This window comes from Microcaecilia unicolor, chromosome 6, assembly GCF_901765095.1.
Source record: "Microcaecilia unicolor chromosome 6, aMicUni1.1, whole genome shotgun sequence".
NCBI lineage: Eukaryota > Metazoa > Chordata > Amphibia > Gymnophiona > Siphonopidae > Microcaecilia > Microcaecilia unicolor.
In genome coordinates this window covers 229886585-229901769 of record NC_044036.1, presented here as the reverse complement: position 1 = coordinate 229901769, position 15185 = coordinate 229886585, and the positions used below count along the sequence as shown (strand labels likewise).

The 15185-nt window shown below is 41.8% G+C and overlaps 1 protein-coding gene across 2 annotated transcripts in view; it reads right to left on the bottom strand.

Moving 5' to 3' along the window:
* The window catches only part of ZMYND19 (zinc finger MYND-type containing 19), a 422686-nt gene that overhangs the window by 190007 nt on the left and 217494 nt on the right, over positions 1-15185 (bottom strand). The window lies entirely within an intron of this gene.

Genomic DNA, 15185 nt, shown 5'->3' with positions numbered 1-15185 from the left:
AAAGCCTGGGAGATACCATCTTCATCGATGATGCCTAGCTGAAGCAGGGAAAATAAAGTAACTCACCTGTAGCAGGTGTTTTCCAAGGACAGCAGGTCAGATTACCACAGATGGGTGACATCACCAACGAAGCACCGGCACGAAGCTTTTGGCAGGCCCGACCACTCATGTGCATGACTCGCAGCTGTATAAAACAGCATAGAGAATACAACTCCTAAATGAGATGGGAGGGATGTAATAATCTATGTCCTGCTGTCCTTTGAGACCACCTGCTAAAGGTGAGTAATTGTGCTTCCTTCAAAGACAAGCAGGCTAGATAGATTACCACAGATGGGAATAGTGAAGATACTTACCTGTAGCACGTATCCTCTGAAGACAGCAGGATGATCATTCTTACAAGTGGGTCAACGATCTGCGTCGGCCCGGGAACCGGAATAATCCATAGCAAAAAGCTTTGCTAGAGCCTTATTAAACACGGCCCGCACCCGACTGCTCATGTGCAGAGTGCTTTCCCGCGCGACCACGTTCCACAGCTCAGTTAACAAGCAAAAAGGAGAGAGAAAAAGATGACAACTCGAAGGGGAGGTGGGTGGGTTTGTGAGAATGATCAGCCTGCTGTCCTCGGAGAATATCTGTTACAGGTAAGTATCTTCGCTTTCTCCGAGGACAAGCAGGCAGAATAATTCTCACAAGTGGGGTATCCCTAGCATCCAGGCTCACCCAAAACAACAAACAGTGGTCAATTGGGCCTCGCAACAGAGAGGACATAACATAGATTAAACTGAAACTATACACAAACTAGCTGAAAGGGCAGCCTGGAAAAAAATAAAACTGGCCTAGGAGGGTGGATTCTATACCTCAAACAAATTCTGCAACACTGACTGCCCAAACCGACTGTCGCGTTGGGTATCCTGCTCAAGGCAATAATGAGATGTGAATGTGTGGACTGAAGACCATACTGCAGCTTTGCAAATCTCTTCAATGGACGCTGACTTAAAGTGGGCCACTGACGCAACCATGGCTCTGACATTATGAATGTCTCCTAATTAGGGATATGGTTAACCTACTGGAACACTCCTATTGCTGATTACACATTCGCTCCAGTCTATTAATTACAAATTATCTTTATTGTACACATATGCTTTAAAACATCACATATGTATTTAAAACCACCTATTACAAAAATCACTCACTCATTCCTTTCATGCACGATCATTCTTTCATCGTACCTGTGTGACAAATCTATATATTTTACATACTTTGCTTATTTATACATTTATGATTTGTTACAATCTCAAATGAATGATATATTCTTGACTATCTTGATATCGCGTAGCGCATAGCAATCTGCTATTACGCAGGTCCCAAGTGATCTCCACAGTCTTAAAACGACCACCGTTTCTGACACAGTTCTCTGTGCACTTTCAGTTTCGCAATAGATATGTAAAAGTATTAAGAGTGCATAAAACACTGATAAGGGCGGAACTCCACTCGGCGGCTTTATGTTTCAACTTTTTTATTAATGTATTATCGAAATAACAGACCATTATACAACACCAAAATGAGTATATATACAACGCAGTCATCTAAATATATCATCAACAACATGTTTGTAATAATTTCCCCCCCCCCCCATGTTCCCCTTTCTCCCCTCCCACCCTTCCCCCCTCCTCCCCTCCAACAAGCTGATATATTATTGTGATATTATTGTCAAAAGAAGGAATTAACATCATTTACATAATAAAGTGTAATAGTATCAACCTCCGATGACTTATGTGTTTTCATTTGTTATCCTCCAGTTTCGGCTATATATTATAACCAATATCACATCTTGATCATAATATCCCCCTCCCCCCCTATTTACCTATAATTGAATCTTCTGTTATCACAATTGACACCCAAACAAAACAAACAAACAAAAATATTACAGATTATTAAGAATTCGACTTCTCCCTCTGTGAGTCATCCCATCCAGATAACACCCCCAGATTTTTAGAAAGCGCTCTTTACGTTTGTATGTCCCTTTTGCCTCTCTCGCTTCCCAAGTGAGCAATTGGTGCACCTGGTTCCGCCAATGCCAGAAAGTCGGAGGGTGTGCAGAGGTCCAGTGCTGCATTATGCATTTCTTGGCAATGAGACATGTTTTACGGCATAGCATCATTTTATCTTTGTTTAGCCTGGGAAAGGCGTCATGTTTATCTAGTACTAGACATAGAGGGTTCAATGCAATATCACAATTGACAGTTGTAGATAGAAATACAGCTATGTGTCTCCAGTATTTTTTTATTGCAGGGCATGCCCATATCGCATGATATAGCGTATTATCTGCCCTCTGACATTTCAGGCAGGTAGCAGTATGGATGCCCCCTGATTTGTATAGTTGTGTCTGGGTAAAATAAGCCCTGTGCAATATGCGAAACGCACATTCCCTAAGGTTAGCCCCTCCTACTATTCTGGGTATATCCTGTATTTGTTTTACAATATTCCAACCTGTCAATGCTCTGCCTATATCTATTTCCCATTTCTGACGGAGTTGACTAAACTCTCTCTCAGGCATCAGTCCCCATAATTTCAGATGTATACTGGAGATTGATGGCACCTCCTCAGCTATTTCTTCGAAGAATTTTCTAATTTTCTCACCTAAGTGTTTCTTAATCTCATCTGTATTTAGTGTGCGCACATAGTGCATGAGTTGGCTATGCGCAAAATGATCCCTCCATTGTGCATTAGTTTGCATTTGTGTTACTGCTTTGATATGCCCATCACCCCCCAATACATCCTGCATAATTGCTATGCCGTTTCTTTCCCACGTGACAAAAGTTGGATTCTCTATCCCCGGTACAAACATCGGGTTGCCCCTAATAGTTAATAGCTCTGTATTAAAGGGGTCTCCCCCCCAGAAGTTTCCCTATAAATCTCCACGCTTCCCTGGTAGGCTGGAGCAAAACACTATGTTTAAATCTATGGGGGAGTATCTTATTCTGGGTATGTAATAACGCTAGATAATTATATGGGGCGAAGTATACTATCTCATACTCAAGTGGTGTATGATCCGATGTATTCATTACCCAATCTCTAACCTGTCTTAGCAAGCAAGCTATATTGTAGTATTTAATGTTTGGAATCCCATTCCCCCTTGTCTCCACCCTCCTAGCAGGAATTTCAATTGAAGTTTGGCCCTTTTCCCAGCCCAACAGAATTTTATAAAAGTATTTTATGTCAGTCTGCTTGAGTTTTAGTGGTAGAACCTGTAAAACATACAGCCACCGTGGCATTATCACCATCCTCGTTAAACATATCCTCCCTGTCAAGGATATCGTAAGGTTTGCCAAGAATTTAACTGGTGCATGGTCTGCTCTTTGAGTTTGCTAACATTTAAATCATATAAATCTCTTGTATTTACCGGTAATAGAATCCCTAATATTTAAAAGATTAGTTGCCCGCTTTAAAGGGAAATCTATGGGCCACAGGCTATGGGCATCTGTATTTATAGCTAAGGCCTCTGATTTGTCAAGGTTTAACGTGAATCCCGAGTAGTCTCCAAACTCCCTAAAAATCTCTAATACATTACCCAGCGCTTCTTTTGGGTTCTTTAAAATAATTAGCAAATCATCTGCAAATGCAGCCATTTTGAACTGCTGATGTTGTATGTCCACTCCAGGCACTGCTGGGCATTCTTGAATATCCCTAATTAGAGGGTCTAAATATAGTGCAAATAGTAAGGGCGATAGCGGGCAGCCTTGTCTCGTTCCCCTGCCTATATGAATTACCTCAGATAAGTTCCCATTGACCATTACCTGCGCTAGAGGGTCTGCATATAAAGCTTTAATCGCCTGTACAAACTCTCCTTTTATACCATATCCCTCCATCACCTCATATAAGAAAGACCATTCCACTTTATCGAACGCCTTTTCAGCGTCAAAACTAATCATTAAAGCTTGTTCATTAGTGTGCTCTAAATATTCCAATGATGTCAAAATTCGTCTGAGATTCTTAGCCACCGACCTACCCTGCACAAAACCAACTTGAGCTTCATGGATTATTTTTGGTAGAACACGGCCTAGTCTATTTGCTAAAATTTTTGCGAATAGTTTGGCTTCATGGTTAATAAGCGATATAGGGCGATACGATGTTACTAGTTGCTCATCTCGACTAGGCTTTGGAAACACAATTATACGCGCTAGATTTAAATGTTCAGGTAATGTACCATTTGATATCCATTCTTTAAACACTTAGTTAATGTAGGTACAATCGACTCCCCCATTAATTTATAAAATTCTGCTTTGTATCCATCGGGACCTGGCGCTTTACCCATCTTGCTATGTCCTATAGCCCATGTGATCTCATCCTCACTAATCTCCGCGTTCAGTAGATTGCGGTCATGTTCATTTATCTGTGGGATCGTAAGGTTTTGAAGATATTGCGTGCCTGATAGCCCTTCTTGTTCTGTAGAGCTATATAGGTGTTGATAATATGTTTTAAATTCCTGTCTAATTCCTTTATTGGAATGTATCAAATTTCCCTCTTGTGTTTTTATACTAGTGATATTTCTGGAAGCGTATCTAGGGGCAATAACTCTTGCCAGAAGTTTCCCTCCCTTGTTCCCAAATTTATACAATTGGAATCTATAATATGTTTGGGATTTCACTTCCCTATCATGTAGTAAGGAGTTATAAGCCGCCTGTATTTCTAATATCTCCTGTCGAAGCCGAGGGCAAGGATTTAAGCCATAGTGTTTATTCACTTCTCTCAATTGTTTCTCCAATCTCAGAATTTCCCTATCTCTTGCACGCTTGTATTGGGTAGTAAAACTGATAGTTTCTCCCCGCAAGACCACCTTTGCGGCTTCCCAAAAACTAGTTGAAGTTGGTACTGTGTCTTCATTAAAATGTTTATACTCTGCCCATTTCGTTTGTAAATGTTCTCGAAATCTCACATTATTTACTAAATACGTTGGAAACGTCCACCCCCGAAATTTCTCTTCTTCCCCTCCCCCCATCCAATTCATATGTACCGTCGCATGATCCGAGATAACGCACGGTCCTATATCAGCGTCTCTAATTGTGGGAAATAATGTACTTGATGTTAATAGGTAGTCAATCCTGGAAGAGGTACCATGAGCTCTTGACATATGTGTATATTCTCTGATCTCAGGATGCAACGTCCTCCATATATCTATGAGATCTAGTGTGGTGCATAATTCAGGTAGTCCTCTAGTTTGTGTTCGGTGGATTGTTGCCGGAGGGTGCGAACGGTCCACTTGTAGGTCCCAGGTCATATTAAAATCTCCTCCCAGTATTATTGGTATTGATTCTAAACATGCTATTTTTGCCACTAGTTTTTTGTAGAATTTAAGATCTAGGACATTTGGGGCATATATACTGCCCAGTAAGAGTTTTTGTCTATTAATTGTGACAATAGCTAACACATATCGTCCCTCAGGATCCTGAATTATCTTATGAATGTGGTTTGTTATTCCTTTTCTAATTAGAATTGCTACTCCCCTTTTTCTCCCCACCGCTGCTGTTGACATACATTCCCCCACCCACCATTTATTCAATTTAGCATGTTCTTCTGCAGTTAAATGTGTCTCTTGTAAAAAGGCTATGTCAGCCCTAAGCCTTTGGAGGTGTCTTAAGATTTTTGATCTTTTTATGGGCGAAGGGATGCCCCCAACATTCCATGTAATAACCTTAATTAGTGTATCTGCTTTGGCCCTCCATCTCCATATTTACATGATTTTGATGTCCGAGAGGAGCCAGCCCAGCCTCCAGCCCCCCCCCCCTGTTCAAATAATCGGGCGAATAGTCTATCTTTCTTTTCAGGTATCACTTGTGTTGTCTGGTAATGTCTCCTGTACCCTCCCTCCCTCCTCCCCTCCCCTGTCTCTTCCCTTCCCCTGTGAATCCCCTCTCCCCCCCTTCTATCCCCTTCTATTCCTATTGGAATTAGGTCACCTTCGACGCCTTTCCCTTTTTTCTCCCCTGTTCTCCTTTGTATGCAGTATATTCGTCCTACTGTTTCCCTCTATATATTAGCTCGCTGATGAATCTTTTACATGTTTTTGACCCCTCTATCGATTACTAACACATTTTAAACTTTAACCATACAGTGCAACTTAACATAAATATCAATGCAGTGTTTTATAATTACTCAACATTCTTCTCTTCATCCTTGTATTATCTACTATTAGGTTAGTTCAGTAAGTCTATGATGATCATCCTCATAAACCTATGTGGTTCCCACCGGCCAGATCAGTGTTTCATCACCTATATCCCGTTCTTGCCATAAGACAACTTCATTTGTAATCCAGGGCTTCTATAGTTATAACATTATCCTCTGTGTCAATTATAGTCCCACGTACATGTTGTGGGTCCTTCCAACTAAGCCCCAACATCCTCTTTATAGCTCTCTTTAAAGTTGCTTCTTATTATTTCCACAATAGTTATACTTATCTTGAATCCAAGATTCTGCGCTCAGTTTAATGGTAGCAACAGTACAGCTTGACAAATTTGTTCATCATACCTTTCTTCATCTCTGTATTAACTGCTGTCAGATTGAATCAAGATATTTGTTGTGGTTAAGTTAGTAAGTTTAGATGGGTTTCACTGGTCCTCTTCAAAATTGCTCAGTCTGTATTTCAGTTCAGTCTTACTGTATCATTTTTTGTAAGCTCATCTTCCCTTATAATGTAGAGTCATCCATTGGGACCCAGTTCTTAGTTGAATTCTGTGTTTTATTCTTTCTGCTGATGTTTTCCACTGTTTACACCCATATCTGTTCTGCTATGTTGGTTAACACAGTCTCAACTTCAGGGTGATAGTACTATTAATTATTATTGTCTTTCTGTTGAGATTTCTTGAGCTTAGTGCCCCCAATTAGTGCATTGGTTATTTATCTCTTCCAGTTTCATATATTCTTCATGTGAGCTTAGTAGCGCTTCAGTTTTCTCCTTCCAATTGATCTAGGAACTCTTTCGCCTCCTCTGCTGTGGTAAATATTTTATTTCCCGTTTGGTGGGTTACTCGCAGTTTCGCTGGATACATCAGTGCAAATCTAACTTTTCGCTGTATCAGCTCCGAGCACACTGGGGAAAATTTCTTTCGTTGCGCCGCTACCGCGGCAGAGTAATCTTGAAAACATAATACTTTCCTATTGCCACTGTGTAGATCTTTTCCGCCTCTCATCGCCTGCAAAATGGCTACCTTGTGGGCAAAATTAAGTATGCGACAAATAACTACCCTGGGCCACCCTTCTGCTCCCTGCTTAAGGCCCAGCCGATGCGCTCTTTCAATTCGCAGCGGGCCCAACGCAGTCGGTAGTTGTAGTTCTTTGGTAAGCCATGTCTCAAGGTATTTGGCCAGGTCTCGTTCTCCTAGATCTTCAGCAAGCCCCACGAGGCGAAGATTGTTACGCCTCGATCTATTTTCGAGGTCTTCGATTTTATCGGTGTAAGTAGCTATTAGCTTTTGTAAGCGACTTACTTCTGTTTCCACCTTGTCCACACGATCTTCCGTATCACTTGCCCGTTGTTGATATTGTCCCATGTCCAATTGTATTTGCGTTACGCTGTTATGTAGTTGTTCCAGTTTGTTATCCAGCGCTCCCAGCTTTTTCTCCAGTATGGCTTCCAATGCCTGAGTAACTTCCCCAACAATCTCGGCTGCCCACGCGGATCCCACCGCTGATGTCCCCGGGCTCGCCGGAGCCGCCATCTTGTCGTCGGGCGGCCGGGTCTTTTCTCTGTCTTTTCTGGTAATCTTAGATGTCATTCTCCTCCAAAGTGGTATTAAACTTTTCTCCTTTTAAGCACTCTTCTTTTACCTTCGTTTGTGGGGTATTGTATCCAATTTTTAGGACGAATTTTTGATGAAGAATCTAAGGGAAGGCAGGAGCTGCGCACTTAGCGTCTTCTCCCGCTCATCGCGTCACGTGACCGCCCACTCGGCGGCTTTAATTGAGTACTGCCACACAAAACGGGTGCCTCGTGGCCTACGGATTACCAAAGAACCTAGATTCCTTGGTAATGATCAGTACGTAGCCAGATGGAATACCGTCATTACTCAGTGTTCTCTTGATCTTATGTTACTTACAATAGATGCATTACAGGATGATATACAGGGACACAGAGATGAATTATTTCAGAAACAAAATGTTATAAAAGGTGTTCAGGATAAAAGCACATTCGAGAAAAATCTAAAAGAACATAATTTAAAAATGGATGAATATACTAATGAGCAAAGAGCGATTAAAATAGCGAAATTCCGAAGGGATGAATATGATTATACCAAAGGATATGTGTACAGCTGGATGGATAAAAAACGTCGTATACGCAAAGGTAAATTTGGAGGCAGGAAAGTACAATTTAAACTGTCCTCTAGTGAATCATCGGGTGATGAGGAAAAAGCCCATACACGTAGTAAAACTGATGGTATAAATACACACAAAACACATGACCACCCTGAGGAATTACCAGACACTTTTTTAAGAATAGGAGATCACGGGAACAACACATCAGGCGAGTTAAAGGGAGGAATCAAGGGACCCAAAACCAGGAAGGTACCCAAGAAATAAATACTGTGATTAACATTTCAAATAACACGTTATCACCGGCGCAGAAGGAGGTCTTGACTAAGGGTTTATCTTTTGTACCCTCTAATAGGTACGATGCGTTTGAGACTAGAAGAGGATTATATCGGTTCTTTAGAGAACTAAGATTGCGTTTACACTTTGGTAACACGGGGGAAGTCCAACAAGAACCCATATTTCCACGCACAGGTTACATTTCGAGATGGGTACCGCCGGGATCAGTTGATCCTATGATACAAGCTTTTCAGAAATTGGTTTTATATGACATCGCCAGTCTGGAAGCAAATGGAGGGAAAGAATGGAGTAATGTTTCGGGTCTACAACGCCGTGGCATTCAGGAGTTAGCTAATGACAAGAATATAGTGGTCCAAAGGGCAGACAAAGGGGGTTCCGTGGTAGTTATGGATGGGGGTAAATATAAACAAGAAGCGATGGGGCAGTTGAGTCAAACTCAATATTATGTTTTATTGGATGCAGACCCTACAAAACTATTACAGTCCGAGATAGAGACATATGTGAATGAAGCAGTTATGGAGGGTATTCTTACAAAAAAAGAGAAACAGTTTTTGTATCATCCGTGCCCGAGTACACCATATATTTATTTTGTCCCCAAAATCCATAAATCTGCCACGGACCCCCCGGGTCGTCCAATAGTTTCCACTAGAAATTCAGTGTTGGAACCGTTATCTAAATATATCGATACGTTGTTAAATCCTATAGTCACAAAGGCAGAATCGTACGTGAGGGATTCTATGCATTACATACAAATTCTTGAACAACTAGAACCTCAAGTGAAAGAGAAAAACTTATATATGGTCGGTTTGGATGTAGTAGCCCTATATACAAACATTCCCCAAAATATGGCTATACAGATAGCATGTGAACAGTTCGAGACTCTGCACATCTCTCATTCTAAAATTGAAGTATTGAAGCAATTATTAATATGGGTGGTATGCCATAACTATTTCAAATTTGAGGAATGCTTCTATAAACAAATTAAGGGGGTAGCTATGGGGGCGAGTGTTGCGCCCTCATTAGCATGCCTCTATATGACTCAATTTGAAAAAAGATATGTATATCAGTCTCGGTGGTTTAAATATATCATATCCTGGAAACGCTATATCGATGACGTTATAATGTTTTGGCAGGGTCCCTTAGTAGAACTGAAGATGTTTTTAGAGGATCTAAATATGGTGGATCCGAATATTAAATTTACCACACGGATAGCCCAACATGAATTAGAATTCCTGGATATTAAAATAGGTAGGACTATCGGAAGAGAATTCACAACTACTATTTTTCGTAAGCCCACCGACCGCAACGCTTTGTTGCATTATCAGAGTTTTCATCATTTGGGATTAAAAAGAGGGATACCGGTTGGGCAACTATTACGTCTAAGACGTTTATGCTCTTCTACTTTGGAATTTAAGAAACAGGCTAGAGATATCATAGCAAGGTTTATAGCCCGGGGTTATCCTATGGGGCTTCTCAAAACTGCGTATAAAAGAGCTCTTTATTCCCACCGTCCATGGTTATTGTTACCTAAGTCTAGACCTCCTTCAAAAGCGCTGGTATGTGTTATTCCATTTTCTCAAAAAGCGTCAACTGTCTGTAGTATTATACATAAACATTGGCATGTGCTCTCCATACACCCAGAATTCAGGGAACGTCCTAAAGTAGCGTATAGGCGTCAAGCTAATGTAGGTGAACTATTGAGGAGACCAAGAAGGGGATTGGAGGAAGGTAGACACTCCCCTTGTGGGAAATGTGTTTACTGTTGTTACTCCTTAAATGTTGGAAGGATTTTTATACCCCACAGCAATAAGGAATTCATATTACGTCATAACACCAATTGTACTAGTTCCCAGGTAGTATACTGCATTATATGTCCTTGTGGTCTTTATTATATAGGCCATACTAAACGCCCTTTAAAGAATAGAATAGCGGAACATGTTAGTAATTTACGATTGAAGAAAATGATGAATCCTCTTGTAGCCCATTGGTATGAATGTAATCATACTATAGACCAGCTAAGATGTGTGGTGTTGATACAGATCCCCCTTGATAGCCACGGGGGGGGGGGGGGGGGGGGGGGGGGGGCGATATTAGTACCCGATTGTTGGCTATAGAACAACGATACATTTATACATGGGGAACAGTGACACCTATGGGCCTCAATCAGGAAGTAGAATGGATATGAGGGAATGTTCCTTTAAATTGTAATGGGTGGGGCAATGCATCCTGGGAGAAAATATAAAGTCGGCGTTTGACTCTCCCCAGTAAGGTCAGCGACATGGTAGCTGGCTTCTGTCCTGAGAAGGTCTTATTCGGGCATGTAGCCGAATAGTATTGGATAAAGTAAGTGAAGTTAAATATATGAAGTATTATGAGTTAGAGAGTATTAAGTATAGTTAGAAGTTTGACATGTAAGGGTGGTAATAGGATTGTGTTATTGTAGGTGGTTCCTCCTGATGAAGAAAGCGAAATGCGGTCCTGCATAGAGGAACCGACGCTTATGTAAGAACTAAGGCAACAATAGATGCGGGAGTGATGTATCCATTCTGATCATCGGTTACCTGAAGACGATTGAAAGTCGTTTACTCATTTGAAGATTGTGTTAGAGACTATCATAATAACTTTTAAATATCTATTGCGAAACTGAAAGTGCACAGAGAACTGTGTCAGAAACGGTGGTCGTTTTAAGACTGTGGAGATCACTTGGGACCTGCGTAATAGCAGATTGCTATGCGCTACGCGATATCAAGATAGTCAAGAATATATCATTCATTTGAGATTGTAACAAATCATAAATGTATAAATAAGCAAAGTATGTAAAATATATAGATTTGTCACACAGGTACGATGAAAGAATGATCGTGCATGAAAGGAATGAGTGAGTGATTTTTGTAATAGGTGGTTTTAAATACATATGTGATGTTTTAAAGCATATGTGTACAATAAAGATAATTTGTAATTAATAGACTGGAGCGAATGTGTAATCTGACATTATGAGCCATGACGTGGCACTCTAGAGTCAGCCCAGATTGGGCATAAGCGAAGGAAATGCAATCTGCTAGCTAACTGGAGATGGTGCGCTTACCGATTGTGACTCCCCTCCTGTTGGGAACAAAAGAGAAAAACAACTGGGTGGACTGTCTGAAGGGCTTCGTCCGCTCCATGTAAAAGGCCAACACTCTCTTCAAGTCCAAGGTGTGCAAGCTGCTTTCGTCAGGGTGGATGGGGAAAAATGTTGGCAAGACAATCAACTGGTTCAGATGGAACTCAGACAACACCTTTGGCAGGAACTTAGGGTGCAAACGGAGGACTACTCTGTTGTGAGGAAACTTAGTATAAGTGCATCCACTACTAAGGCCTGAAGCTCACTGACCCTACAAACTGAATTAACAGACACTAAGAAAATGACCTTCCAAGTTAAGTACTTCAGATGGCAGGAATTCAGTGGCTCAAAAGGAGCTTTCATCAGCTGGGTGAGAACGACGTTGAGATTCCACGACACTGGTGGGGGTTTGACAGGGGGATTTGACAAAAGCAAACCTCTCATGAAGCAAATAACTAAAGGCTGTCCAGAGATAGGCTTACCTTCTACACGCTGATGATACACACTAATTGCACTAAGGTGAACCCATACGGAGTTGGTTTTTGAGACCAAACTCTGATAAGTGTAGAAGGTATATCCAAGCAGGGTCTGTGTAGAACAAGAAAGGGGATCTACGGCTTTGCTGTCACACCAGACAGCAAACATCTTCCATTTGAGTAATACCTCTTAGTGGAATTTTTCCTGTAAGCCAGCAAGACACAGGAGACACCCTCCGAAAGAACCAAGGAAGCAAATTCTAGGTTCTCAACATCCAGGCTGTGAGTGAGCCCGGGACTGGAGGTTGGGATGTAGAAGCGACCCCTCGTTCTGAGTGTCAGAAAACACTCCAATCTCCATGGTTCTTCGGAGGACAATTCCAGAAGAAGAGAGAACCATATTTGATACGGACAGTAGGGCGCCATCAGAATCATGGTTCCATGGTCTTGCTTGAGTTTCAACTAAGTCTTTCCTACTACAGGTACTGGAGGATACGCATACAAGAGGGCCTGCCCCCAAATGAAGGAGGAAGGCATCCAATGCTAGTCTGTCTTGGTCCTGAAGTCTGGAACAGAACCGAGGGACTTTGTGGTTGAATGGCAAAAAGATCCACCAAGGGGGTGCCCCATGCTTGGAAGATCTTGAAGGCGATGCCCATATTCAGAGACCACTCGTGAGGTTGCATGATTCATATTCAGAGACTGTTCGTGAGGTTGCATGATCCTGCTCAATCTGTCGGCCAGACTGTTGTTTACGCCCGCCAGATAAGTAACCTGGAGAAACATGCTGTGACGGTGTACAGCCACATCTGGATGGTCTCCTGACACAGAGGGTGAGGATCCGGTGCCCCTCTGCTTGTTGGTGTAATACATCGCAAGCCGGTTGTCTGTTTGAATGAGAGTAACTAGGTTGGACAGCCGATCTCTGGAAGCCTTTAGAGCGTTCAAGATTGCTCGGAGCTCCAGGAGATTGATCTGAAGTCTTTTCCTGGAGGGACCAAGCCCCTTGGGTGTGAAGCCCATCTACATGAGCTCCCCAGCAAAGGAATGATACATCCGTTATCAGTACTTTTTGAGGCTGAGGAATTTGGAATGGACATCCCAAGGTCAGATTGGATCAAATCGTCCACCACTGAAGAGAATGTACAAGGTAGGTGGACACTTGGATGACGTCTTCTAGATCCCCAATAGCTTGACACCACTGAGAAGCCAGGGTCTATTGAGCAGATCTCATGTGAAGACGTGCCATGGGCGTAACGAACTGTGGAGGCCATGTGGCCCAAGAGTCTCAACGTCTGTCAAGCTGTGACCTGCTGAGATTGTCGAATCTTGGACACTAAGGACATAAGGTTGTCCACCCATGTTTCGGGAAGATAGGGTCCTATGAAAGCCAATTGTTGAACAGGGTTGAGATGGGACTTGGGGCAATTTATTAAGAACCCTAGTAGTTCCCCTACTAGTTCTAGCTTCGGTCTTCACCGAGGAAGATTTGAGAGGGATACCAGTGCCGGAAATGCTATTCGAAGCTGAAGAGTTGGAGAAACTTAATGAATTCTCTGTAAACCTGGAGGATGTAATGGGGCAGTTCTACAAACTGAAGAGTAGCAAATGTCCTGGACCGGATGGTATTCATCCCAGAGTACTGATAGAACTGAAAAATGAGCTTGCGGAGCTATTGTTAGAAATATGTAATTTATTCTTAAAATCGAGCATGGTACCGAAGATTGGAGGGTGGCCAATGTAACGCCAATTTTTAAAAAAGGTTCCAGAGGAGATCCGGGAAATTATAGACCGGTGAGTCTGACGTCGGTGCCGGGCAAAATGGTAGAGACTATTATTAAGAACAAAATTACAGAGCATATTCAAAAGCATGGATTAATGAGACAAAGTCGACATGAATTTAGTGAAGGGAAATCTTGCCTCACCAATCTACCACATTTCTTTGAAGGGGTGAACATGTGGATAAAGGGGATCCGGTTGATATTGTGTATCTGGATTTTCAGAAGGCGTTTGACAAAGTACATGAAAGACTCCAGAGGAGATTGGAGAGTCATGGGATAGGAAGTAGTGTTCTATTGTGGATTAAAATCTGGTTAAAAGATAGAAAACAAAGAGTAGGGTTAAATGGTCAGTATTCTCAATGGAGAAGAGTAGTTAGAGGGGTTCCCCAGGGGTCTGTGCTGGGACCGCTGCTTTTTAACATATTAAAAAATGGTCTAGAGATGGGAGTAATTAGTGAAGTAATTAAATTTGCTGACGACACAGTTATTCAAAGTCGTTAAATCGCGGGAGGATTGTGAACAATTACAAGCGGACCTTACGAGACTGGGAGACTGGGCATCTAAATGGCAGATGACATTTAATGTGAGCAAGTGCAAAGTGATGTTTGTGTGAAAGAGGAACTTGAACTATAGCTGTGTAATGCAGCGTTCCACGTTAGGAGTCATCGACCATGAAAGGGATCTAGGCATCATTGTTGACGATACGTTGAAACCCTCTGTTCAGTGTGCAGCAGTGGCTAAGAAAGCAAATAGAATGTTAGGTGCTATAAGGAAAGGAATGGAAAACAAAAATGAGGATGTTATAATGCCTTTGTATCACTCCATGGTGCGACCGCACCTCGAATATTGTGTTCAATTCTGGTCACTGCATCTCAAAAAAGATATAGTGGAATTAGAAGGGGATGGGACGACTTCCCTATGAGGAAAGGCTAAAGTGGCTAGGGCTCTGGAGAAAAGATGGCTGAGGGAAGATGTGATAGAGGTGTATAAAATGAGTGGAGTGGAACGGATAGACATGAATCACTTGTTTACTTTTTCCAAAAATACTTGGACTAGGGAGCATGCAATGAAGCTACAAAGTAGTAAATTTAAAACGAATTAGAGAAAATATTTCTTCACTCAACGTGTAATTAACTTCTGGAATTTATTGTCAGAGAATGTAGTAAAAGCAGTTAGCGGGGTTTTAAAAAACGCCCATGTTCAGTGACCACTCATGAGGTT